General features: G+C 48.2%; 1 long non-coding RNA gene across 7 annotated transcripts in view; it reads left to right on the plus strand.

The window, feature by feature from the left end:
- Window positions 1–27,267, plus strand: part of LOC128351001 (uncharacterized) — a 161,081-nt gene that overhangs the window by 89,171 nt on the left and 44,643 nt on the right. For 3 of the 7 annotated variants that reach the window (XR_008319544.1, XR_008319545.1, XR_008319546.1), the window contains 5 exons: window positions 4,938–5,132; window positions 18,947–19,056; window positions 21,966–22,026; window positions 24,682–24,769; window positions 25,008–26,674. This is a non-coding gene — a long non-coding RNA (uncharacterized LOC128351001). Of the gene's footprint in view, window positions 1–4,937; window positions 5,133–14,527; window positions 14,786–16,578; window positions 19,057–21,965; window positions 22,027–23,172; window positions 23,301–24,681; window positions 24,770–25,007; window positions 26,675–27,267 lie in introns of those variants that run through there. The other 4 variants (XR_008319542.1, XR_008319547.1, XR_008319543.1 and 1 more) reach the window with 3 other exon arrangements.

Consider the following 27,267-nt stretch of genomic DNA (forward strand, 5'->3'; position numbering starts at 1 on the left):
CACATTTGATTGCTGTTCTCTGAGCATCAAGATCTACATTTGTATGTACTGTATTATGTTTCCAGAAGTGAGTACTCATACAGTTTTTAAAATTGTAAATATGTTTTCTATTTCTATTTATACCAATATACGCTCTCCACACCATGTATTTTTTAAAAAGAAGAATGAAGTAGTAAGCTTCAGGCACATCTTCAGATGATTTCAGACTAGACGCACTGATGGTAGTTGGTCTCTAGGCAAGTTTGTGTGCTCTCCTAAAGTAGCCTTCTGTATGGATGTGCAACTGGATGTGCATTCCTATCTGCTTCATGATGCCCTTTTAAATTGATTGGATGTGCCTTTTATGTGAATAGGAATGTACAAATGGGCCACCATGATATCAGCCGAACGGAGGCCAATGTTTTCTACACATTTGCCAGATATAAGAACATAAGAACAGCCCTGCTGGATCAGGCCCAAGGCCCATCTAGTCCAGCATCCTGTTTCACACAGTGGCCCACCAGATGCCGCTGGAAGACACAGGCAGGAGTTGAGGGCATTCCCTCTCTCCTGCTGTTACTCCCCTGCAACTGGTACTCAGAGGCATCCTGCCTTTGAGGCTGGAGGTGGCCTATAGCCTTCTGACTAGTAGCCGTTGATAAGAACATAAGAATATTTAGCAGCAGTCCTTAAAGTGCCTAAGTATTTAGTGGAAATATAATGTGCAGTCCCAAACCTAATGTGGCTTTTAAAAATATCCTCCCTGTATAACATTCTTTAAAATGTAAAACATTTGTCTAATTAGGCTTGACTACTGCAATGTGCTCTACATGGGGCTGCCTTTGTATGTAGTTCGGAAACTTCAGTTAGTTCAAAATGCGGCAGCAAGGCTGGTCTCCGGGGCAACCCAGAGAGACCATATTATGCCTGTTTTGAAACAGTTGCACTGGCTGCCGATATGTTTCTGAGCAAAATACAAAGTGCTGGTTATTACCTTTAAAGCCCTGAACAGCTTAGGTCCAGGTTACCTTAGAAAGCGCCTTCTTTGGTCTGATCCCCACCACCCGCTAAGGTCATCTGAGGAGGTTCGGCTCCAGTTGTCACCAGCTCATCTGGTGGTGACCCAGAGGTGGGCCTTCTCTGTAGCCGCTCCTGGACTGTAGAATGCGCTCCCTGCAGACATCCATAATTTGAATTCTTTATTGGAATTTAGGAGAGCCCTGAAGACCTACCTGTTCGGCCTGGCCTTCCAGTGCTCTTAAATTGTTTTAAAGGGTCTTTGATGTTTGTGAACTGCCCTAAGCTATTTTGTAAGGGCGGTCTATAAATCAAACAAACAAACAAACAAACAAACAAACAAGGCGCTCCCAACATTTAGAACATCTGAACTAGACAAATGTTTTACATTTGCCTCAGTGTTGGACTACAACTCCCGTGCCACAAAAGGAACCAAAAAGATCTCCCATAAAACAAGCCAATGGAATGAAAAGAATAACCACAATATGACGGAAAATTACTATACTGGAAAGTGTATTCAGTATGGCTCAATTGGATGTAAATAGAACAATGGTATATACAACAAGAAACAATAGAATCCACAGTGGAAATGACGATATAAACCATAGAGTCCACAAACTATATATCAAAACAGAGCAATGGAGTCCCTAAGATGAAATTGTTGGTGAAGACATCCACACACTATGGTTATCCAGTGACTTCCATTTTGAAATAGTTCTTTATCAAGGGCTGGTAGACATGGATCTTGTGAGTTGACATTAATCGGTATACTCAAATTTCTTGATAATAGACTAGTTGTATTGCCAAATGCAGTAGAAACATACTTGTATCTAAGAGATTTGAGCTGAAGAAACACTCAGTACTGTGCTACCTCTTTTGTTGCTTCTGGAAAATGCTCTTGTGAAAGTAGGTGCAAGGCTTGCTCATCATTGTTTTATCTACATTCAATTGATCCATATGGAATACACTTTCCAATATAGTAATTTTCCATTATATTGTGGTTATTCTTTCCTTTCCATTGGCTAGTTTTATGGGGGATCTTTTTGGTTCTTTTTGTGGTACATACATCCCAGTATGCTACATATATTTTTTGTTTTGTACTATAACTCCCATCATCCCATCAATGCCTTGTGATTGCAGATGATAGGAATTATAGTCTAACAACATCTGAGCACATGAGGTTAGAATCCCTGGTCTAGTTCAACAAATAGGCAGTGATTGTTTTCTATATGTATCGTACTCTAGTGCATAACTACATGGAAAAAAACTCCATACATTTTCTTGATGAAGAATTCAGGGTACACTGGAACATAATTTTGATTTCTTTAGCACAGAATATACCACCCTGTATGTCGTGCATGTATAAAAGTTCATATGTTAATATGTATAAAAGTCTAGTGGCATCTTCTAACAAATACTCCCATTTGCATCAAAGCAATTGCTACATTAAGAATGGCATGTTTAATGAGATCAGTACCTAATATTCTCTGCTATGTTTGAGGGATATCTTATCAATCAATCATATTTTAAAGACAAGGGGTCAGTTCATACAAACAAACTGTGCTTATTTTCTTCACGTGTAGTTTTTTCCAGAAGGAAAAAAGGCAAAGCAGAGGGGATCCTCATGCTTGAGCATCAAGCTCCTGAGCTCACTCAAGCAGTTCTGTGGATCCATCAATGCTGTTCTCAATACTAGTCACAAAGTGGCTTGGTGTTACATGTTCTTTAAATAGAGTGGTATGCTGTAAACCAATGCTATTTCCATCATATTTTTCAGGAAGGCTAAGGTCCATTCATGATTATATTGGTAAGACATGTTCAGGACAGCTAATGTGCTGTCATCTCTACCGTATTATCCCAGCATGAAAAATAAGTTCTTAAGGTAGCTCATTTTAATCCTTTGTTTCCAGCTTGTCTATTACATACAGTACAATGGTGTTCTGTCAATGCTTTTCATCAGGTATTATAGCTGAGCAGAGCTTGAAACCCAGTGCTCACATGTCTAGACTCAGCATCATTTTGTGGACCACTCATGAAAGTGACTGTGCTAGATATATGTCTGTTTTGATATGGGAGCTCAAATTATTGGGTTTTAGCAAGGTAGGAATTTTTCCTGGAAAACAGGTTGTGCAAATATGTTATGCTGATTGGTGCCATTGATTTCCCTCACTGATGCTGCTTCTTCCTTCCTGAATTAGTTGTATTGGTGAATCAACCCAGCCAGAGATTAGGCGGTGAGTGGGATGATATTTTAGTGCTCTCTGATATGACTCCTAGATGTCATTAAATTAAGTCACTGAGGTTAAATGAAGGTGAGGGCAAATGATAGAAACATACAAACATTAAACAAACATTATGGTCTGAAGTGTAGAAAATTACTGGGGGAAATCAAACATTTTGGCATTGCCAAAAAAAAAAATTCATAAAAAAGCAAGTAATTTTAGCTCTGCTCTACTCATCATAGTTCCTTCCATACAATGCATTTTCCCCCTGCATGAAACAACAGTGAGAACGAAGTAACCTGGCCATTGCCTATTTGTCAAGAAATAGACTTCTTGGCTTTCCTCCTAATCTCTCAAGGGCTGATGTCCTGGAAATACAGGCAGAGTTCATGGGGTTAAAAGAAGTACTGCTGCAATCCCACGGCATGACAGGGGCCAGGGTTCCCCTTCTGTGGGATCTCGGCATAGTGGAGAAAGATACGACACAAATGCCTCCTTGGAACAGCAGTCATTCAGTAAACGATTTAATGACAATGTTTTCAACATGTTTCCTTCAAAATATAGTATTGTAAGTCAGACCCTTCTTAGCTAAAATGTGCCTGGGAAAGTGGGAAGGGTGTGGGCTAATTATTCCTGGCATCTTGTGCTCTTTTATTTTCCAGCAGTATACAAGTTATGGCCTTAGAGAATTTGGAAGATGCAGCATAGTAATATTTACTGATTCCTGCTGCCAAGCCAGCAGAGGCGTAACTAGGGAAATCGGCGCCCGGGGCAAGCACTGAAATGGCGCCCCCCGCACCCCCCCTGCCCCCCCACATACTACATTATACTTAGGTTTTTCCTCACAAGTGCCCGCCGCTGCTGCCAAGCCAGGCCACTGACTGGCCGCCAGGCGCCAGCAAAGCAATGCGGGGGGGGGGCGCAGGCGGCACAGAAGGGACCGCTCGTGGGGAAGGGGGCACCGACGCGCTCCCTTGACTGCTGCAGCACTGCTGCACTGAGCAGGAAACATTTGTATTAACATTTAAAAAAAAAATAAAAAAATTTGGTCATGGCGGCGCCCCCCACGTGACCAGAAAAGATGGCGCCCAGGGCACGTGCCCCCCCTGCCCCCCCTATAGTTACGCCTCTGCAAGCCAGTACTGTGAGAATAGGATGCTTCTTACTTACAATGGGCCATTTTGTCAACTCCAATAGACTTCTTGATTTAGTATGCAGGGATTTGCAATGCTAAAATAAATAAAAATAAGAGTGGTTGAGGTTATTCTCTCTGCCCCCCTGCAGTCTTTATCTATCTATAATCATTAAGAGTAGTTGTTATGGCATTTTAGAACTCTCTTCTCTCAAATACATGCACTTTATTGCATGATCTTATTAGCAGTAGCTTTCTGCCTCTGGATTATCTTGCTTTCCTGTGAAGAGAGAAAAAGAGATAATGCCACAGTCATTCATTACTGCTAGCATCCCAGTTTTATGTCACTCAGGAGCCTGTTGTGTATTCTGTTGCTGCATCCTAAATCCAGTTTATTTCATGCTGGAAGTACACATCTAGGTCTTCATTGAACAGCTGTGAAACAGTGGGGAAACAGAAAAATTGGGAAGAGGATTGTAACCATTCCTTCATTGTGCTGGTCTGTGAATAAAGGAATTGTAATTGACTGAACCATTCCTTCACCTACCACTATCCTCATTTCCCTCTGTATATCCCTCTCCCCTCAGGTTGGCTTCCAGATGCATGTAACCCTACCATACTGTGGTGAAAAGTAGCTGATGGGCTGCAGGAGAAAAGCAGCAGGTGGAACAAGAGTTAGACAGAGAGCGAGAGCAAGAGAGAGAGAGCTGCCTTTTCATACAAATCACCCATCTTGCTGGCACTTTCAAATGTTTGGAGGAAGACCAGGATCCAGTAACCAGGTCTGACACCATACAGATTGTTCCACTCCTACCCCAGTCACAGACATTACGCCTTCTTCATAATCAACCCCGCTGCCTATTAAGGTCACTATGGAGGTCTGGTTGCTGTTTCCACCAGCTTGATTGGTGGTGACTTGAGACCGGGCCTTTTCTAGAGTTGCCCCGGGACTCTGGAACGTGCTTCCTAATGGAATTAGAGTTTCCTTTTCTCTGAAAGTTTTTTTAAAAAGGACCTGAAATCTTACCTGTTTAGCCAGGCTTTAATTTATAATTGTAAAGTAGGGATGTGCACAAAAATCTTCGGCACTGGCAGGGATAGCACTTTAAGGGCAGGGGAGGGTGTATTCACCCCTCCTGCCGCATTTCCCCTGCTGGCGCGTTGTATTTTTTAAGCCCCTCATGGCGGCAGCATTCCTCTCTGCTGCCCCATTTGCCCTGTCGGCCGGAAGTGGCTGGAAGTTGCGAGTGCGCGTGCAAACAACGCACCAGCAGGCGAAATGTGGCGGGAGGGGTGAGTACACCCTCCCCCGCCCTTAAAGTGCTACCCCTGCCGGCGCCAAAACTGCCCCCAGTGCCAAAACATTTCGGAGGCCTTCATAATGGCCTCCGAAACGTTTCGGACACATGCCTATTGTAAAGCTTTGGTTTTTAGAGTTTTTAGTGTATTTTAAAATTGTTTTAATCATGTTAATGTTTTAATGGTTTTAAGATTGTGAACTGCCCAGGGAGGTTTTTTTGTATAGAGTTGTATACAAATGTACTAACTAACTAACTAATTATAAACCAGTTTACAAACTAGCTTATTACCATCATGTTGGATGGCAGTATTTCCTGATAATAGCTGATATCCAAAGCAGCCCTCTGACACCAGATGTCAGATCCATAATCAGCTTTCAGCATCTCTGCGCTGAAGGCTGCTTTGTGCAGCGGACCAGGCATGAAAGGGGAGGGGGAGTGATTTTCACATCTCTCCCCTTCCCCCCAAAGCTCTTTTGGATGGTATAAATATGCTGCACACCTCCTTGAAGGAACCCTGAAATTATCTTTTGAATTACACATGAGATAAACTTTGGTTCCAACCCTGATCTGGAGTTGCTATGCAAATAATAAGGCCACTTTTGGACATAATGCCAAACTGGAGGCAACCATGTTCAGGTATGTGGTCATTAGTGATGTGCGGTTCGGTCCGGATCCGGATCGGTTCGTCCCGAACCGGTCCGGATCCGGCGGTTCGATCCCGGACCGAATCGGGCCCTTCTGGGACCGATCCGGACCGAATCCGAGTCGGTTCGGCTCCGAACCGGCTCGGGTTTCCCGAACCGGTTCGGGAGTTCAATTGAGTCTCTGGAGTGTCCCTTTAAAGTTTGAAGTGTGTCCTCCATTTTGTGGCTCATTCCTGAAACTTTTGCTCCTAGCATCCATTTTGTGATGCTATTTTCAGGCATTGTATTGGCTGCGCTATTGATCCTTTGATTGGCCAGAATGAGTCCTTTGGTCTGGTAGGCTGCTTGGCTGTTGCACTGTTGAGAGCTGGCACCCTGTTGGCCGTGGGGGAGTGCAAAGGTGGGGGCTCCCAAAGGAGGGAATTTCAAACCTATATAAACCCAAGCCTCTTCTCTGGAAACTTCTCTTGGCTGCAGTTGTGGGATCATCTCTGAGACCTTGCTTGCTCTTTTGCTGCTGGTGTCTGCTGTGAGTCCCTGCTGACTGTGTGTCACATTAGTGTGTGTCTGTCTCTCTGCTCTCTGTGTGTGTTGTTGTGTGCCACCTTGTCCATCTGCCCTCTGTCTGTCTCTGTCCAAACCTCTTTAATACTTTCCCCTCAACTTTTTCCAACTTTTCCTGTTGTGTGTTTTCTGTTCTCTTCACCCTTTCTCTCTCAACCCTTCTTCCAAAGTTTTGGCTTTCCCTCCTTCCCCCCCCCCACCCCCCTCTTCTGCATTGCTTTCCTGTTTTTGTGCCTTGCCTGACTTTTGTTCCACTTTTTGAGTTGCATTCAATTATTGCTTCTGTGTAAATTTATATATTTGCTGATTTTGGTTTTTAATTAATAGCTATTGTTATTGCTGGCTGCCTGTCTGAGTTGTGTTTCTGAGGATTTAGTTTATATTATTGCTGCAATTTGATTCCTTGTGTTCTGATTTTGATTGTTAATTTGTTCCCCTCTGGCCCTGCTCCTAGCTTCCCCCCTCCCTCCCTCCCTCCCTCCCTCCCACCCAGATAAGATTGTTTCCCTCCTGTGCTGCTGCCTGTTGAGCCTTGCATTCTTTGGATTTCTTTGTGGAATTAGGTTCTGGTTTTGGTTTTGCTCCCTGTGTGTGTCACCCACTCCCCCAGTCCCTCCCCCTGGTAGTTGTAAACCCCCCCCCCCCGCCCTGAGACTTTCTGGCTGCCCTTTGGTTTCCTTTTTTTTACTTTGTGTATAGATTGTTTGGATTCAAATTTGATTGTTCCCCTGTGGTCCTGCTCCTAGCTTCCCCCCTCCCTCCCCTCCAGAAACCCACTCCCCCCACTGCCACCTCCTCCTCCACTCCTGCCCTGCCTGCCCCCTCCCACCCAGACTGAGTGTTGTTCCCCATCCTCCCTGGTGCTGCTGCTGCTGCCTGTTGAGTCCTGTCTTAGTTACTTTGGTTTTTTGTGTGAAATCAATTAGCTTCTTTTGGTTCTGGTTTTGCTGTGTGTGTGTCCCATTCCTCCCTGCTGGTTGTTGTTGGTTCCTCTCCCCCCCCCCCCCCCAGACTTTCTGCCCATTGTTCCCAGGTGTTTTTTTTTTTTTTTACCCCAGGCCCCCTGCCACAGACTAGCCCCCAACCACACACACCCTCTCTGCTCCCCCCACCCCACCTCTTTTCCTCCTTGCCCCCGACTCTCTCCACTCACCCCAGGCCCCCTGCCACACACTAGCCCCAACCACACACACCCTCTCTGCTCCCCCACCCCACCTCTTTTCCTCCTTGCCCCCGACTCTCTCCACTTACCCCAGGCCCCCTGCCACACACTAGCCCCCAACCACACACACCCTCTCTGCTCCCCCCACCCCACCTCTTTTCCTCCTTGCCCCCGACTCTCTCCACTCACCCCAGGCCCCCCTGCCACACACTAGCCCCAACTACACACATCCTCTCTGCTCCCCCACCCCACCTCTTTTCCTCCTTGCCCCCGACTCTCTCCACTTACCCCAGGCCCCCTGCCACACACTAGCCCCCAACCACACACACCCTCTCTGCTCCCCCCACCCCACCTCTTTTCCTCCTTGCCCCCGACTCTCTCCACTTACCCCAGGCCCCCTGCCACACACTAGCCCCAACCACACACACCCTCTCTGCTCCCCCCACCCCACCTCTTTTCCTCCTTGCCCCCGACTCTCTCCACTTACCCCAGGCCCCCTGCCACACACTAGCCCCAACCACACACACCCTCTCTGCTCCCCCCACCCCACCTCTTTTCCTCCTTGCCCCCGACTCTCTCCACTTACCCCAGGCCCCCTGCCACACACTAGCCCCAACCACACACACCCTCTCTGCTCCCCCCACCTCTTTGGACCGCTGCTACTGCTGTGTCCTCCCCCCACACCTGAATCCCCCCTCCCTGCTGCGCTGCGCTTCTCCTCTCTCCTCTTTCTCTCTATCATCTCTCTTTCTCCTCTCTCTCTCTTTCTTTTCTCTCTCTCTCCTCTCTTTCTCTTTGTCCCTGCCCCCCCTCTCTTTTCTCTCTCTCTTAGTCTTTTCTCTCTCTGCTCCCCTTCACTTTCCACCTCCTCTCCCACAGCTGCAGCCACACACAGTAGCCTACCCACCTGGCGGCTGCCATCGGTTTTTTTTTCTTTTTATAGTTTTTGGTTGATTTTGTCTCTGCTTGGGGGTGAGTTGAGCGACACAAACAGTGTTGTCTCCTCACTTCTGCCCCTCCATCGTTGTTGAACTACCCCGGTTGCCTGTGTGCCTCGTGCGGCCGCCCTGCTGTGTCTCAGCCCAGGGTGGCTGGCTGGCGGCGGCGAATCCGTGACCAGCAGTGAGCGGCAGGAGAAGGACCGGAAGAAGAGGGGTTAGTGCGTGTGCGATTGTGCACCTTTTGTTGCCCCTTTCTCTCCCTAGCTGGCGGTTTTAAATAGGGACACCCCTATTCTGAAATGCATTTGGGTGTGGGGAGGAGGGAGGGAACCTTGGAGAGGAGATGTACTGTTGTAAAACTTGTGTCTTCATGCCCATGCCCAGTAAAGAAATTGCTGCTGTGTGTTGCGTTGCATTGCATGCGTCTTGCAGGTGGTTTTTGAACAGGTGCCTTCCAGAGTGCTTCCTTGCCTCTGGGGCAGTCTGAGTGGGGTCCAGGGTTCTGATGCGATGCTGCCACTGCTGGGCCCATGCCATGCCAGAGTGCTTCCTTGCCTCTGGGGCAGTCTGAGTGGGGTCCAGGGTTCTGATGCGATGCTGCCACTGCTGGGCCCATGCCATGCCAGAGTGCTTCCTTGCCTCTGGGGCAGTCTGAGTGGGGTCCTGGCTGGTCTCTGATGCTGCCACTACATGCTGGGCCCATGCCATGCCAGAGTGCTTCCTTGCCTCTGGGGCAGTCTGAGTGGGGTCCTGGCTGGGCTCTGATGCTGCCACTACATGCTGGGCCCATGCCATGCCAGAGTGCTTCCTTGCCTCTGGGGCAGTCTGAGTGGGGTCCTGGCTGGGCTCTGATGCTGCCACTACATGCTGGGCCAATACACACGCATGATGATGATCATGATGTTCAATCCATGAGGCTGCCATCAAGTGTTTGCTGCTGCTTGCTTGCCATGGCATTGGGCAGGCAGAGTCACAGAGTGGGTGGGTTCAACCTCTGTGTTGGTGTGACTGGGTTCTGGTTTTGGTTGTGTGCAATTTAGAGTCACTAAATAGGCTGCATTGAGTTTGAACCACCCCCCAGAACCCACACTTTGTGTTCCAGTTCACTAAATAAGGGTTTCCTCCTTTGATCTGCAGGTTCCCAAGCGTTGACTGCATCCCTCCCCCACCCCCGGTAGGTGCTGTGCCCTCCCCCCATCCACTCCCCCCCCCAAAAAAGCTAAAAACTTGCCACCCACACCACAACTACTCCACCCAACTGCCCGTGCCACCCTCCCACACCGGGGTTCCACCCTTTAACCCCCTATTTTTCTAAAAAAAAACCCTCCCAGACCCATCTCCCCAATTGGCTTGGTGGTTGACTCCCAAATTCAAAAAGGACACCCTCCCCCTCACTTCGATTGGCTTCCCCCCCCATATCAAAAAGTCTTCCTTTCCCCCCCATTGGCTTCCTTTTTTCAAAACAAACTTCCCCCCCGCCGCCTCCAAATCAGCTGCCTTTTTTTTGGCCCCTAAGCCCCTCCAAATTATTTTTTTGACCCTGTCTGGCCTTCCTCCTAAAGTCTCCCTCCTTCTGACCTAGCAGCATGTCTGAGCGCCGTGTGGCGGGCAGGGCTCGCTCAAGGCTGGCAGGCAGAGGTGGGAGAGGCCAGGTGCGGGGTGCGCCTGCGGCACGGGGAGGGAGAGGACGCGGGGAGCCTGAGGACACCCCAGTTCTCCCCATTGGAGAATTCTTTGCTCCGGCCCCATCTTTGGTGCGCAGGATTCAGTTCCCCACGCCTGCTGCCGCCAATCGCGGCAGAGGCAGAGGCACTGTTAGGGCTGTGGCGGGTCCCTCCTCGCCGGCGGCACCAGGTGCTGCTGAGCTACCGCCAGTTGTTGAGGTGGAGGAGACTGTGGAGTTGGAAGAGCAGGTAGAGGGCGGTGAGGACCGTGCGGCTGGCAGCGATGCAGCCAGGTTCTCCCTCCCTCTGGGGCCCCTTCCCCCTATCCTTTCGCCGCTCAGTGGGGCCCCCCCTCGTGAAGCCCGACACTCTGGTGGGGAGCGGTCTGGCGAGGTGGTGGAGGAGAGGCCTGCCTCTCCGATGCCAGTTCAGCCGGGCCCTTCCTCCGCTGTGGAGGGCGGAAGGGGCGGGTTGGGTGGCAGCAGTGGGCAGGCAGCGGCGGCCGCCCCCCCCCCTAGGACTGCAGCCACCCTGCGAGAAACGGCCTAGGACGGCGCCCAGGGCGCAGGAGGCCAAGGGCAGTGGTGCATGGGTGCATTTTGAGGTTCCTCAAGATGACCCATTCCACGCCCGCTGTGTCCACTGCAGGATGCTTGTCAGCCGTGGAAGGGACCCTGCGCACCTGGGTACGACGCCTATGTGGAGACACCTAGAGCGTCACCACCCAGGTCTCAGGGGACAGGCTGGCAGCGCTAGTGCGCCTTGTGCATCTGCCACTAGGGCGGGCAGCGGCAGTGTGCCAGCCAGCAGGCAGGCTACACTGCCCGTCCAGCGGTGGACGCAGTCCTCGGGCAGCCAGCGTATTGTTCGCGTGGACCATCATCACCTCACCCGCCTCATAGGGGAGATGATTTCCACCGATGACCAGCCGTTTCAGGTGGTCGAGAACAACGGCTTCCGCCGTATTCTCCAATACCTGGCTCCCGAATACGTCATCCCCTCAAGGACGACGTTCAGCCGGAACGTGGTCCCCTCCCTGTACCGCCGGTGCAGGGAGCTCGTGTCGGCCGAGCTGCGTGCAGCTCCGGCCGGGACAAGCGTGCATTTCACGACTGACCTCTGGACCAGTGTCAGTGGGATGCACGCTTCTTTCCTGGCCCTCACTGCCCACTGGTGGGGACCGGAGAGTGAGGGGACCTCCGCGGGCGATGCTTCCGGGTCCGGCGCGGCTCCCGATGCACTACGGCACAGGTGGGCCGTCCTGCACGTGGAGACGATGGACACGAGGCACACCGCGGAGGAGGTGGCGGCCGTACTCGACCGCCAGATAGAGGAGTGGATTGGCGGGTGTCCACACCTCTCCCGCGGCTTCATTGTCACCGACAATGGAGCCAACGTTACCGCCGCTGTCGAGACAGTCATGGACTGTGTGAACATACGGTGTATGGCACACACGCTCCATCTGACCGTCAGGGACGCCCTTGGCCTTAAGGAGCTGAGGGCGTCCCAGGAGAAGGGGGCCCGCCCCATCGCAGGTGCTGTTGCTGCCACGGCCACGCTTGTGGATAAGTCCCGCAAGCTGGCCGCCCACTTCCACCGCAGCGAGAAGTCCAGGAGACTGCTTCGCCAGAAGCAGGATGACCTTGGCCTTCCTCGCCATCTCATCCCTACGGATGTGGAGACGCGGTGGAACTCCACCTTCCTCCTGTTCCAGCGCCTGTTGGAGCAGGAGAGAGCCCTTGTCGCCCTGGCGAGGGACGAGTCCTTGGATGTCTGCGACTTCTCGAACGCAGAGTGGAAGCAGATGTCCGAGGCGGTGTCGGCACTCGAGCCCTTCCAGCTTGCCACGAAGGGCTTGTGTGGCGACACCACTCCCTTGAGCCAGGCGCTGCCCACAGCTGTTGGTCTCGAGAAGCTGATGGGTGGACTCCATATCTCTCTGACCACGCCAGAGGGTCGTGCTCTGGCTGGGAGGCTGAGGTCTGGGGTTGACAAGCGGCTCGTTGATGTGCTGGGAGACAGGGAGGAGTATGTCCTCGCTTGTCTCTGTCACCCAGCCCTCAAGGGCAATGCCGTGAGTGCCGACGACTTGCCCAGGTGGAAGGGCATCCTGGTCGAGAAGGTTAGGGAGGAGGAGGCCGCTAGGGCCCGCAGAGACCAGGGTGTTGGTAGTGGTGCGGGGGCAGCCCTCGCGGCCCAACCCGCACCCAGCAGCAGCATGGGCGGCCAGCCGGCGTCAGCTTCCCCTTCCCCTCCCTCTTCCCAGTCCAGCAGCGCGGCATCCCAGGCGGCGCCATCGCAGCAGCCATTTGCTACCGACTCGAGATCCGCCCAGTGGTTTCAGCGGTTCTGCTATGGCGCCATGCCTGGTATGCGGGAGGCTCGACCTGCCAGGCCCCCCTCCAGTGCTGAGCAATGCGTTGCGCAGTACTTGGAGGAGCCTGTGGAGGGAGACGGCGTGGACTGCGCACAGTTCTGGGCGAGCCGCCGCCAAGTCTGGCCGGACCTGGCGGTGGTGGCTGTGCGCCTCCTCTCCTGCCCCCCAACCAGTGTCCAGAGCGAGCGGGTGTTTTCACGTGCCGGGGACGTGGTGACACCCTCTCGCTCCCGCTTGGACCCTGGTCTGGTGGAGCAGCTGGTCTTCCTTAAGGTGAACCTCCCCTTGTTGGGCTACCCCAAGCTGCAGTTTGAGACGGGCGAGTGATTACCGTGGGTTGCCCCATGGTTGGTCACCTGCCTGGCTCGACCTCTGCTTATCCCTACCCTCCCCCCTTCCACCTCTAGCTGAGCTGACGTGACAGATGCTGAGCCGTGCCAGCCAGTCGCAGCGTGTAGTGTGCCCACACAGAGATGCAGTTGTAGTAGTAGTTGTAGTGCTGCGACTGGCCAGATGTTTACAATGCCCACGCCCACCTAAAAAGAAACCCAATGCTGACCAGCACAGGCCCTTTATCTATCCACCTGTCAGCATTTGGGGACCTGGCGTGGGCACGGCACACCCCCCCAAAGTAGCACAGCCCACGGAGTACTAGACTTAGCGGCAGCGGCGGGTATACGTTCAAAAATGCAGTGTAGATATGTAAATACTGTATGTAAATAAACATGTAAATAATTTTTTCTTTAAAAACCCCATGTCAAAATCAAGCCTCAAAATTATGCAAAAGAAAGAAAAAAAGGTGACAAAGGGAGAACAAAATGATGAATGCCAAATGAATTGATTTTATTGAAAATGTCACCAGAAATCATGTGTGGGGGGCTTGGTTTACATGGAGAAAATGATTGGGTGATTTTTTGAAATGAAACGAATGAATTATTATCATCTTATGTTCATCTTGATTGTGGTCACTGTTGATGTTGGCTGATGGCAAAAAAACCCAAAACCATCAGAATAGCAATGAACTGGCTGCCAACACAACATATTGATTGATAACTGTGCAGGGGGGGAATTGGGTCTGTGTGTGTGTGTGTGTGTGGTGCAGGCTCAGTCTGTCTCTTCCTGTTGTGTGTCTGTCTGTCTGTCTGTCTGTGTGAATGGATGCCTAGCACTGTCTCTGTGTGTGGATGCTTTCTGTGTGTAGTGTGGTGTGTGTCTGTCTACATGTTTTTTTCCTCCCCCCTCCAACTCCCTCCATCCTTCCCCTCTCATCCTCTCCCCTTCCTCTTCACCACCTTCCATCCTCCCTCCCTTCCAGCCCACCACCGCCTCAACTGCCCCCAACCCCGGTCTGGCAGATGATGAGAGTCTGGTCTCTCCCACCGAAGCACACACGTGAGCACGTGTGTGCACAAATATGTGGCTGACCAACTCTGAGCCGGACCCTCCCCCCTTCAATCCCCTCTACATCCCTCTCCCCCTCCCCTTTCCTCCCCCCTGCCTCCCAGCCTCCCTCCCTGCCTCCCTCCCCCCTCCTAGCTAGCAGCGCACACATACACACACAAAACACCTGTGGTGGCAAACACCACCAGCACACATGCACTCACACTGGTGCCACCACCTCTGCCTTGGGCCTCTGTGTCCTTGAGCAGATATGTGGTGGTGGACCAGAGAAGCATTTCTTTCCAGCAAGGCAAAAGGCATGCACTCACTGCACACACACACACACACACACACGAAGAGGTGAAGACGAGAAGAGGCAACTTCTAGAACCAGCAGCAGCAGGTGAGTGTCGTGTAATTGTGTTGCTTCCCAAGGCCACTGCCCATGCTCAATGCTCAGTCTGCTGAAACTAAAGAACTAGCTACAGTCACCCTTCCTCACATGCAGCTCAGCTCAGCTCAGCTCAGCTGCACAGCACACTGACTAACTAGACACTACAGCTGGTGGTAGAAAAAACAGAAGTCTAGATTCTAGAAGATGTCCTGGTGGATTTTAAACTTTCAAATCTGTGCTAGGATTGCCTCGCCCGCCTCCTCCTCCTCCTCCTCCTCCTTCTGCCTGTAATTGTGCCCTCTCCCCTTGCAGTTGCGCCGTCGTGATGGGTTGGTGATGTGCGTGCGCCGTCTACTTGTTAGCTCTCTCCTCCTCATGTTGGCTGGGCTTGCCAGGCACTGGCTGGCAGCAGCTGTTGGCTGTGTGCTAGGCTCAGGCTGTGGCGCGCGTGACTGGACTGGGAATGTTATTGTAGCGGCAACACTGGCTGTGGTGGTAGCAGTAGTAGCTGTTGTTGTTGCTGGGCTGGTGGCTGCTGGCCTGTGCTGACTCTGCGCACTTGGTCTGGTCTGGTCTGGTCATTGGGATGCAGATGTAGGGTGTGTGTGCATCATCCATGGGGAGCATCAGAGCAGAGCAGAGCAGGTTGGCTGGCTTCTGTCTGTCGGGCCTAGTCAGTGGCAGGCACTGAGTGAGGCGGTGGTTTCTTTGGGCATCACGTCACCCATCATGCGGAGCAGCAGGTCTGCTGCTCTGCTGCTCCGCCTCCTGCTTCTTCTCTGTGTGTGCTGCTCTTGTGCTTAGTGTGCTGCTCCGCTGCTGCTGCTGTGCTGGCAGGCAGCACAGCTGTGGCCTTTTTGTTAGATCAGAGAGTGGGTGTTGTCTCTCTGAGTGTCCTCCTCTTACTTGCTTGGATAGGAGTGGTGGTAGTAGGTAGGCATTAAGATGGACTGACTAGGTGTTACGTGTTAGGGCGCCCAGAGAGAGGCGCCAAAAAGATGGGGTGGCAATTGTTGGGTTGCTCCTAGTATTATTGGTGAATTTCTGAAGAAAAATTTTTTTTCCATTGGCTAGAATGGGGGTTCGGGGCTGCCCCAGACCCGCCTCTGTGGGGTGGCAGCACCCCCAAAGTGGGTCCGGGGCCATGGCAAAAATGCCCTCAGTCCCTCCCAGCAATCCCCGTAGAGATAGGAGTGATGGTTCTGTTGTTTTTCTGAGGTGTTCTGAGTGAGTGTGGATTCTGTGATAGCAAATGAGAGTGGATTCATGGTGTCTCATTGGAAATCTCATAAGCTATCATAGAATCTACACTCAGAATACCTCAGAAAAACAACAGAACCATCACTCCTATCTCTACGGGGATTGCTGGGAGGGACTGAGGGCATTTTTGCCATGGCCCCGGACCCACTTTGGGGGTGCTGCCACCCCACAGAGGTGGGTCTGGGGCAGACCCGAACCCCCATTCTAGCCAATGGAAAAAAAATTTTTCTTCAGAAATTCACCAATAATACTAGGAGCCACCAATTGCCTTGGGATTTTTGGGGTGGAGGACACCCATGGGTGGCTACCACCCACCCCAGCTTTTTTGCCCCTAAGGGCTCCACATTGTGAGTTATGGGCAAAAATTTATTTTTTGAAAAAAATTTGTAAAAAATCAGAGGAAGGTCCAATCGACTTGAAATTTGGGTGGCAGGTAGAACACAATGTCCCCTTCAAAACCAGCCACTTTTTGTGATCCGAACCGGTTCGGTTCGGATCCGAACCGGTTCGAAACCGAACCGGACCGGGGGGGTGGTCTGGCAAAACCAAAACCGAACCACCCCGGTCCGGTCCGGACCCGGTTCGGACCCGAACCGAACCGGGAGAACCGGTTTTATGCACATCCCTAGTGGTCATCCAAATGTGTGAACGTGTGGTTTCATCAACAAACCCACCTGAGGTTTTGTACCCCAAACCTGAATTTGAACCTTGGATTCCAATTGAGTTTCAATGCCAAAACCTGGTGTCCAGAAGTGGCATTGTGCCATCTGGATTCTGCCGCTGTGTAAAACTGGAGTTGAGGATAGGAAGCTCCTCCCTCTCACCTTGATTGGCTTCCTCCTTCATGTGAAGGAGGAAGGCCACACAGCCAGTTCCTCCCTGCTTGCAGTCTGTGGGCTACATATCAGGATCTTCTGGTAGCGCGGGAAGCATGATGGGGGTCAACTGCGGGTCCATTGGACCTGCTGTTTGCCATTATGTATGAAGGTGGCCTAAAACAAACCTCTCTATTTATGTTATGGAGGTTACAATTTGACAAGGTCGAAAGACACATTCAGGTTACATTAAATACCTTAGTCTTTTGAAGAAAGAAAACAGGAACTGCTTCATCCACTTTATTTCTGCCAAAAGGATGTGAAGCACAGCAGGGAAGCTTTTAAAAATGCCGACCTGCCTCGTTCCCGATCTTTGCAAAGCGTTAACTGTACGTCATTGATTAAGGCAGGGAGAACTTTTTGCCTTTTCAGAAATGCGTAGAGTGATTGATTGTAAGTAGCACAAGTAGCACAAATGCATATAATGATCACTACAAGGGAAATAGCGTAGGAGATGTTGCAGTGTTGTGAATGGTTAAAGTTCAAACAGGGAGTCATCCTCAGCTTCTTCGATAGCTTCCTGTTCTCCACGTGTTTTCCATTCTTCCATTCTTCCATTCTTCTTTCCTTTTACACATCCTTAAACTGGGATGTGTCACTCCATCTTAGGTTTTGTTTGTTTGTTTGTTTGTTTATATGTTAATGGTTATATGTTAATGGTTTATATGTTAATTGTTTTATGCTGTTTTTAAATTGTTCTGTAATGGTAGTTTTTAAACAGGTTTTATGCTGTTTTAAATTTCAATGATTGTTTTTAAAAGGATTGATTTGTGGGTTTTATTTTTATTGGTGTGCACCGCCCAGAGCCATTTGGATGGGGCGGTGTATAACTGCAATAGATAGATAGATAGATAGATAGATAGATAGATAGATACTGCCTGATATATACATCTCTAGCTGGTGTATATCTCACTGGTTTTATATATCACCAGTTTTAAGTTTTCCTTTCAAAAATTTATACTTTTCCACTTCCCTCTTCTACTCTTCTGCTGACCCCATCAGTATCCACCCTTTCTTTCCACCCAGATCTTCTAATAGTTTTCCTTGGAAGTAGGTTTTAATATGAACCAGGACTTGGTAGAACCCAGTTCCAAAGCTTCTTTCCATGCCCTTTGGAAAGCTGATCCATATGCAACACAGCAGTCTAGGAGGAGCACACTGACTTGGATGGTAACAACCAATTCACACAATATTTTTCCTTTCCTACCAGCCTGTGTAATTAAAAGGGGAACATGCCAAGAATACACATATCCTGATGTCTTCCTTGGATCTCTTAGGAATGTCCCCCAAATTCTCCCAGCATGTTCCTTTATCATATAGGCGGGCAGTCCAAATGCTAGTTTACTCTAGCATTAAGACTGCATGTAAAGCAGTGGTTTGGACAAAAGATGCCCCCGTCACACAGTAAAGGAATGGGCCACAAAGACATGGGATGTCTAGGAAACGGTCTTCAATCTAACAGGGATTCCCAGATGTTGTTGACTACGACTCCCAGAATCCCCAGCTGCAATGGCTTTCACTTGGGAATTATGGGAGTTGCAGTCAACAACCTCTAGGAATCCCTGTTAGAGGGAACACTGCTAGGAAAGACCTCAGGATGTGTGCTCTCTTGTACATCTGCCTTGAGTTAGTTTCAGGGTGGGGAGATGAAAACTCCCTAAACTGACACAGTGTCATATGTCCTTCCCACACAATGTATCCAGTTTAAAGTCATTGGAGTGGAGTTGGATGTGCCTGCATGGGCGTGGCAATCTCACTGCTACTGTAGCTTAAGAACCAGCCCACATAGATGCTGCAAGTCTGCTTTTTCTTCTGTAGGGGCTGCTGTAAATGACAGTGAAAGCATATCTGTACAGAAGGCCTAGATTGGTCAAGCCCTCATACCCAGTGAACCTTGGGATCTGTAGTTTTGTGAAGGGGATGGGAGACAATTCACAAGCTCTTTCACTGCTATCACAATGAAACTAGTAAAAAAATGAGATAAGTTTGTACTGTAAATATGACCTAAAGTAGTGGTGTTCATACTTTGTTTCAGAGAACCCTGGATTACTTGGTAACATTTGGGAGGTCCCTCCATAGCAAGCTCAGTCCTCTAAAGCCGTTTGTCCACCACTATCAATAGTCTTTTCCCACATGCAGTATCAGGTAGTTTGGGGTATGTTGTAGGGTTCACTTTTTGTGGAGCAATTGCCTGTGTCTCACAAAGGGGGGCAGGCAGAGGAAAAGCTTTTTGGGAGGTGGGAGGAAAACCCCTTGGGGGGTTATATGGGTTGTTAAGATGTGTAGAATGTTCAGTAACTCTTGAAATGCTTAGAGAGGGACAAAGATTTCATGCAGATGTGCCAGTGTACAAATTCTTCCATGAAAGTAAAAATTTGGAAAAGTGCCCCAAGAGTATATTTTTCCTTCCCAAAAAACATCAAGGCTTGTTTGAATCAAGATGATGAGCTTTTTTTAATGCTTCAACATTAGTGAGTGTTAGAAGAAGCAACTGTTTTTCCAACCCTTTAAAAGAACCTGTTGCTCTTATACACACCATTAAATACCAACATTCCTTACAGCTTGAAGTAGCTCTATTTTTTACCCAGTTTTTCTTTCTTTTTTATTTTAACTTCAGCTCTTAGCAAGCCTTCAAACAATGAAGCTTACATCAAGTCATGAGTCAGCCACATTTGCTAGAAATGAATGACCCTCTTTTTCTGCAGTCCATATCTCCAATGTTTCCATTTTATCATCACATTAATAGCCACATTTTTGATGTGTGATTTGCGCCAATATCAAAGGGAACCTTTGTGTGTCATTCTCTTTTAAAGCACATTTTAATGTGCTCTTTTTTGAGAGATTTCTAAAATAAAAGCATGCCTCATGTAGGATTGGAGATATATTTCTGAGAGAGCTATATTTCACACAAACACCCCACTGCCATGCATTATACTCTGTTGAATCTCTGCATCATACATTTTAATCATACATTTTATATATTGTGCACTGTCTTATAAAATTTCCCTCTAGTCATTCTTAAATCTTCCTCCTAAATTGCTGTGCTTAATCAACTTTGCATTTTTTATTCCTGATTGTTCAGAGGGTTATCTTGCCAATGTCAGATCTGTAAGATTTAAGCCCAGATCTCAGATGTGTGCAACATAGTCATATTATTCACACTGCAACTGTGTATTTCTGCAAATTTAATCCACCTGGTTCTGCAGTATTGTGATTATTCTACATGGCTGTATTGGTTTTACATCTTACAGAATTTTATAATATCTGAATTGGTGAACACAAGCAACCCAATGTTCAGAGGCCAAGAGAGGAGAGCTGGTCTTGTGGTAGCAAGCATGACTTATCCCATTAGCTAAGCAGGGTCCACCTTGTTTGCATTTGAATGGGAGACCACATGTGAGCACTGTAAGATATTCCTCTCAGGGGATGGAGCCGCTCTTGGAAGAGCAAAAGTTTTCAAGTTACCTCCTTGGCTTCTCCAAGATAGGGAGTCATGCCTGAAACCTTGAAGAAACTGCTGCCAGTCTGTGTAGATAATACTGAGCTAGATAGACCAATGGTAGACCACCTAGACAGACCACCTGATTTATAGTCCTTGATCTTAATTGTTCTCCTCCCCCAGCCAGTTGCTAGAGATTCAGCATCTTTCTTGCTGCCTCCCGAGGAGGTGCTGGCTTTCCCAAAGTGCCTGCACTTGCTGTCGCTGCTTCTCCTGCCTACGTTCCTGAGGAGTTAAGGGTCGTTCACCCCCCCCCAGCTCAGGGTCCGACTTTTCAACCCCAGGGTCCTCTGATCCTGAAGGACCTTCTTGTAATGAATCTTCACTCTGGCCCATCTCAAACAAACAAATGAACAAACAAACAAACTTGCTCCTGAGGCCCGACATCAGACTGCTCCCCATCAGGTGCCTTTCCACCTGCTGGAGGGTTGCCTGCCTCCCACTCCTCTTTACTGTCCACGAGCGAGGGCATGGCAATAGGCTACCTCCAACCTCAGAGGCAAGATGCCTTTAAATACCAGTTTCAGGGAAGTAAGGGAGAGTGCATGCCCTCAGTTCTTGCCTGTGGACTTCCCAGAGGCATCTGGTGGGCCACTGTGTGAAACAGGGTGCTGGACTAGATGGGCCTTGAGCCTGATCCATCAGGGATTTTCTTATGTTCTCAGTATAGCATTTGCTTAGCATGCAGAAGGCCAAGGTCCCCAACATTTCAGTCCTTAACATTTCAAGATAGGGCTGTGAAAAAGTCTGGCCTAAAACCATGGAGAGTTGCTGCCCTCTAAAAGTAGACAGTGCTGAGCTAGATAAACCAAAGGTCTGACTCAGTAGAAGGCAGCTTCCCATGATCTTGTACTGCATCCTTTCTCTGAAGTGGAGTTCCCCTTTGGGGGGATGGGGCCATAGCTCAGCAGTAGAGCATCTGCTTTGCATGCAGAAGGTCACAGATCCGGTCCCTGGTATCTCCAGTTAGGGCAGGGAAAGAATCCAATCAGGGTAGATAATACTGAGCTAGATGGATCAATCGTCTGACTCAGTCTAAGGCAGCTTCCTATGTTCCTGTCTTTATAAGTGGAGATGTTGGGAATTGAACCCATGCATATGCTCAACCACTGAGTTACAACCCCTCTCCAGTTGTAACAGGTTGCCTCGTGAAGTTTCTACTGAGGGAGAATCCCATCTCTTTTCACCTTCTCATCACTTTCCCCCTGTTTTGGCCTTGAATGAGACAATAAGTGGGGCTTGTGGGACACATCCACTGCTGTTTTCATTTCCTCTTGCTGACAAAAGGTGAGGCTTCAAGTCCCTTCAGGACAATTCCAAGGCTTCTACCATTCTCAGAAAGTCTCCCAAACCTTTCTCTTTTCCTCTTCACCTTATCCCCTCTTATTCCACACATCATGCAAACAGTATAACCCCATCTGACCCCTCTCCCTTCCCCAACAGTTATTTTTCTTTTCCTGCTTGTGACTAATTTAGGGCTTCACCTGCAAGGCGGTCATGCTCTCCAGCACCTTTTAGGGCTCAAGCTGCCACCTCCTTTTTTTTTTTTTTTCAGTTTTTCTTGCTACTTCCTGAATGCTTTCTGTTCTGGAAAAGGATACCACACAGGCTCCCAGGTAAGTTTCCCCATTGGGTTCCCTGCACCAAGAGCTCTGAAGGATGCTTGATAAGACCATACAAAATGCCTGCTGTTACAATCCCGCTATTTGAGACTCCTTGTAGAAAATCCATCTTGTTCAACCTGCAGACATTTCGCTGCCTGAGGTGAAGGGCAATATGGCACCTCCCTCAATTTACAGATAGATGGATGCTCAGCCTTCTCAGGCAATGCTGTTGAGGGAGCAGCAGCAGCATGAAGTCACTTTTAGATTAAACTACCAAGTCAGGCAGTGGTGGCACAGGTGTCCCTAACTCATATTGGTAAAGAAGAGGGGGATGAAGATGCAAGCCCCAGTGGAGTGGGGAGGGGGAGATGAATGGCATGCCTCAATGGGGTGAGGAAAGTGTTTGAGATGTGACCTCTCAAGCATCAGCTCTCTGTGCCTGTTTATCCTACTGACCACTAGGGGCTATTGGAGTAGAGGTATTGAGTAAGGGGATCTCTCTTGGTTCCGTTTGTTGGCTCTGCTCTGAGCCCACCTGACAGGTAGACTGATATTCTCAGGTGACTTCCTTCCTGTTTCTTTCTCCCCCTGCCCCCCCCAAAACACCATGAGGTAGCTAGATGTAGGACACAGATTCCCCCCCCCCATTATGTATTGTAATTTCCATAATAAATCTTTTGAACCTTAAGCACTGATCTCCGGGTACTCTTAATGAGCCGCTCTCTCCTCACACATGCATCCTCTGCTGCATAAAACCCTTCCCTCCAACAGAAAGGCAGTGGCAACAGGCAGCAGATAGGGGAGTGAAGTGGCACCCATGATGGGGGGTGGGTGCTTGCCACCCCAGAGACCTAGCAAGTTTGGAGTGGGCCCTTGGACAAAAAAAAAAAAAACACCGAAGACAGGCCCCTGCCCCACCCCCTGAGAACAAAGAGCAAGCTGTCACCCAGCAGACCTCTCCCTCAGAGGTCCAGGAATATTGCCCCCCCCGTTCAGTTGTAGCTACACCCCTGTGCCACCCCCTTGAACTCTTCCTCATGCCTATGCCTGGAACCACTGTCTCCCTTGCTTCATTAAAGAGCTCCCATTGCCACACTGAATCCCTCATGGTTGAAGATCATTTTAAGGTTGACGATCATTTTTTTACTACCATTCCAGCATGCAGTGGTTGAAGCGAAGGTCCAGTAAATGAGTCATGCCTACTGATGCTGGCTATACAATACATTTCTGAACTCTGATCCCAACTCTGTCTGTACTCTGTTTTGATAATCTTTTAAACTTTAGGGGTAAGTAGGAACTAGACATTAGGGGAGATGTTTGACAACTGCACTTGAAACCCACAGCCCCATATCTTGTCTCCTGCCTTTCTCTGTAACATCTAGTAATACCAAATGTATGCCACTCTGTTGAGTTTCTCTGCCCACCTCCATGCCACTTCATTTGCTGCCACTTGCAGACAGTGATGGGTGAATTCCCTTGGCTTGATTCAGAAACTGTTCACTTTTTAAAAGGTTTTAAAGGTTTCCTGGCATTCTAAAAATAGCTCAATTATTTCTGAGTCTTTCTGAGAGCTTGGAGGGGAAAGAAGAGGGAAAAGCGTCCTTCTCATTCCACACTAAGTCACCCCCTTCCTAAGGGGAAAAAAAAACCCTTTTCCAAAGCAGGAAGGGGTAAAAAGCACCAGGGAGGGCTTGCTAATGATAGGAACCTCATCATTTACTGGAAATGCAGTTCCTGAGCATATTTGATAGGCTGAGGAAACTACAATTCCATGCTCCCCAGCAGGAAAATATGATCCGGAGAAAACTTGGGGGCTCCATTTCCATTTAAATAAAAGGATCTTTGGTGAGTTCCCACTGGTTACCCTTCCCCATTCTCGACGGTAAGTTGGAAAGGGAGTGATTAGTTTGGGGGCTCGGTAACACTGGGATGAGTGAACTCCATTATCAGCTAGGCTGGGAGCAGATGGGACGGGGCACTATTTGTAACGGAGTGAGGCTTTCACATATTCTTAGTGCTCCCCATTCTAAATTTCTCCCCATCATTACACTACTTGTAGGAATGGCAAAACTCACATCATAATGGTGTCACATTACATCTTTCCTATTACTAGATGTTACTGGAGGAAGGCAGTGAAGGAGATGTGGGCTTTTGATTTAGAAAGCAGACTGGTATTTCCTATAATGTGTAGCTCAGGCCTGAGGTGCATAAGCATTAATGTTTCATTCACTTACAAAACAAGGGAAGGTAGCTCTGACAGTGCCACAGCAACTGGACTTTTGCTTAATTTTCTCCCTGTGCTTTATGGGGACTCTCGTAGTAGTGCTATTATAATATTAATATTATTTATTTTTCTATGTAAATTGCTTTGAAAACTTGTGTTGATATGTGGGCTGTCAATATTTGTAGGAGATGTAGAGAGGAAGAAGTTTGTCTTTCCTTGGCAGGTTTCAGTAGGATTCACTGAATCATTTCGCCACTTACCTAACTTTATTTTCACCACTTACCTAACTTTTAGTCACATGTAATTTTTAGTCACATGTGTCATTCGGTGTGCCACCATGATTAGTTTTAACATCTAGTAGTATGAAACTAAAGAAATAATTACCTGTGAACGGTGAAGCAAACAATACCAACATAGCTTCTTAATGCAATCTTAACTCCTAGGATTACCAAATCTTTGCTACTTGATGCCGAAACAGATGTCTTGACTTCATCACCAGACAAAATGTATTCACCTCTCAAGTGTAATATGGTAAGGTGAGATCTGTTTCAAGAGTTAATTTGTCTTTCAGATTAGGTTTATTTTCTCACGAAGATACTGTTAACATTGCTGGAATTCAGTCTATAGGACTCCTAGCTCTCAGCAGCCTTCTCCTATAGCACACAGTTAGACTTCAACAGTAATTCCAACAATGATGTTTAAGGAAGTCTTCAGGTTTCTAGGCAGGAGACTGATGCATTCATCTGTTGTTATTTTTCTCCTTATACAGTGATGAAATGCTTCTGACATAGTGACTGCATGACATGATGTATTATCAGGATCAAGACAAATTTTGTTCTGTTTCTCACCCTCAAGCGAACATATTTAATGCTCTGTTTCAAAACAGGACTGCCACATTTCATAACAAACCGTATGGAGCTGTACATAATTCTGGGAGAATGAAGCAGATGGATTCTGGGGGAACGAGGAGAATGTGTTCCTAAAGAAAGAATTGGGACATCATTTCCATGATGGACAAGTCACACACCTTCCCCATTCCACCAGACAATTGTTGGTATGGATGAACTAGGCACTCCATGCTGATTTCTGTCTCACGTGATCTCTACCTCTTTACCTTTTTGAGGGGAAAAGAATGGCAAGACATGGACATGTGCTCAGTCAAGCAGGGGTGAAAACAGAGGGGAAACCTAAGGGATTGCACCTTAGGGGTGTGCACAAAACTGTGTTGTCCAGTTCTGTTCAAGTCTGAATTGGACTCGAACTGGACTGGGCATGTTCAGTCCCGTCCCCCCCCCGCCTGGACACCCCTCCACAAGTTCAGTTCATTAATTCAGTTCAGTTCATTAAGTCATGCTAGTTAATTAAATACAACTTTAAAAAATTAAATTTTACTTACTGGCACCCAGTCCAGGGGCTTAGATTTGGCCATGGGGGTGTCTCGAGAAGTCCCCCCCACTGGCCTCCATTTATGTACACATCACCTGGTTTGGGTGGTCTTCAGCCCATTCCAGGCCTGCCCTCTGTTGTGGAGGCCGCCGCACATGCCCAATGGGCCTCTGGATGGCTTGGATCATAACACATTTGCATGTAACACACTCTGCAGGTGGGTTTACTTCAATTGGAATCCAGGGGACAACTAATAATAATATCTTATTGAAATAAACTCCATCTTTACCCGACAGGACTAATCCCTAAGTTTCTGTCGATAGAGCCACAAGCATCCTGGTGTAGAAAAATAACAGATAAACTTTGCCAAAGTAGATTATCACCTCCCCTACTGCTGGAGGCCGGTGAAAGCGCAGCCTGTAGAATGGTGAGACAGAGATTGGTCGATATAGATTTACAAAACGAGAAGGCCAGTATAACACTTTTCTGTAAATCACTTTATACTAAGGTGGATCTTGTTCCAGCATTGTATTTATTTATGATCACCTTAAGTAAATTTCGATGGGCCTTTTCTAGGGTCAGGTTCAACGTTTTCCCATCGGCTTTACTTTATGGGAAATACGCAACATTACCTTATGAAGAACGGAAATGCCCTTGTGGTCAGGCAGTTGAAACTATGGCCCATATCTTTTTGAAGTGCCCAATTTATCAGGATATAAGGCATCAATTAATTGGTCCATTATTAAAAGACCTGACGGGAAAAGCCGATGATCTTGTGGTAATGCACTTATTAGATGATAAGGATACATCAACTTCTGTTGTAGTAGCCAAGTTCTGTTATGTTGTTCTAGATTACAAACCTTAAAGGAATAGCATTTATGTGGTTCTTGGGATGTTATATATATGTACTTATATTTGGTTTTTAGTGACCAATTGGTCTTTTATCTAAAGTCTCGATTTTTATGGAAAGTTTGTTCTTTTTTTCTTTCTTGTTAACTGTTTTGTAATCTTTGGTCAAAGACTGTAAATAAAATTCATTCATTCATGTAACACAGAACTGTGGATCCAATTGACCTGCAGTTCCGCTCCCCACTCCCCCCACTCTCCCATCCCATTTCTTCTGTGTTCTCCCATATTCTCTTGAATTCTCCCCTCCCCTCCCCTCACTCTCGCATGGGAACTGGCTGCCTGCACTTCCTTCTTGACTGAAGGACAGCACCAGCAGCCAATAACAGCCAGAGCGAGGGAGGAGCCAGACTGCGGTACCTCATTAGGACAAAATGCTGACACCACTAAACCAGAGGTCCAAGTGGTGAAACTTACTACAAACTGAAGGTACAAATCACAGTATGTGGAGGGAAACCACAGGTCCATTTTTTGTCAGAACTGCAGTTGCCCACTTTCAGATGTACACAAATTGAAACCGGAGACCCATTCACCTTTGGTTTCATGTTATGTGCAAAAGCGGCCTAAATTTCATAATCTGCTTATATACAAAGGGAGTCTTCAGATGACTCCCTGTTGATGTACACTATTTCCAGGGTTTTAGAATAAGCAGAGGACACTTGACTTGCATCATGTAAGTGATTATATTTCCTTGTAGTTAAGAACAGCTACTAAAACATAACTAGAGTCAGCCTAAA

This window comes from Hemicordylus capensis, chromosome 3 (assembly GCF_027244095.1).
Source record: "Hemicordylus capensis ecotype Gifberg chromosome 3, rHemCap1.1.pri, whole genome shotgun sequence".
Taxonomy (NCBI): Eukaryota; Metazoa; Chordata; class Lepidosauria; order Squamata; family Cordylidae; genus Hemicordylus; species Hemicordylus capensis.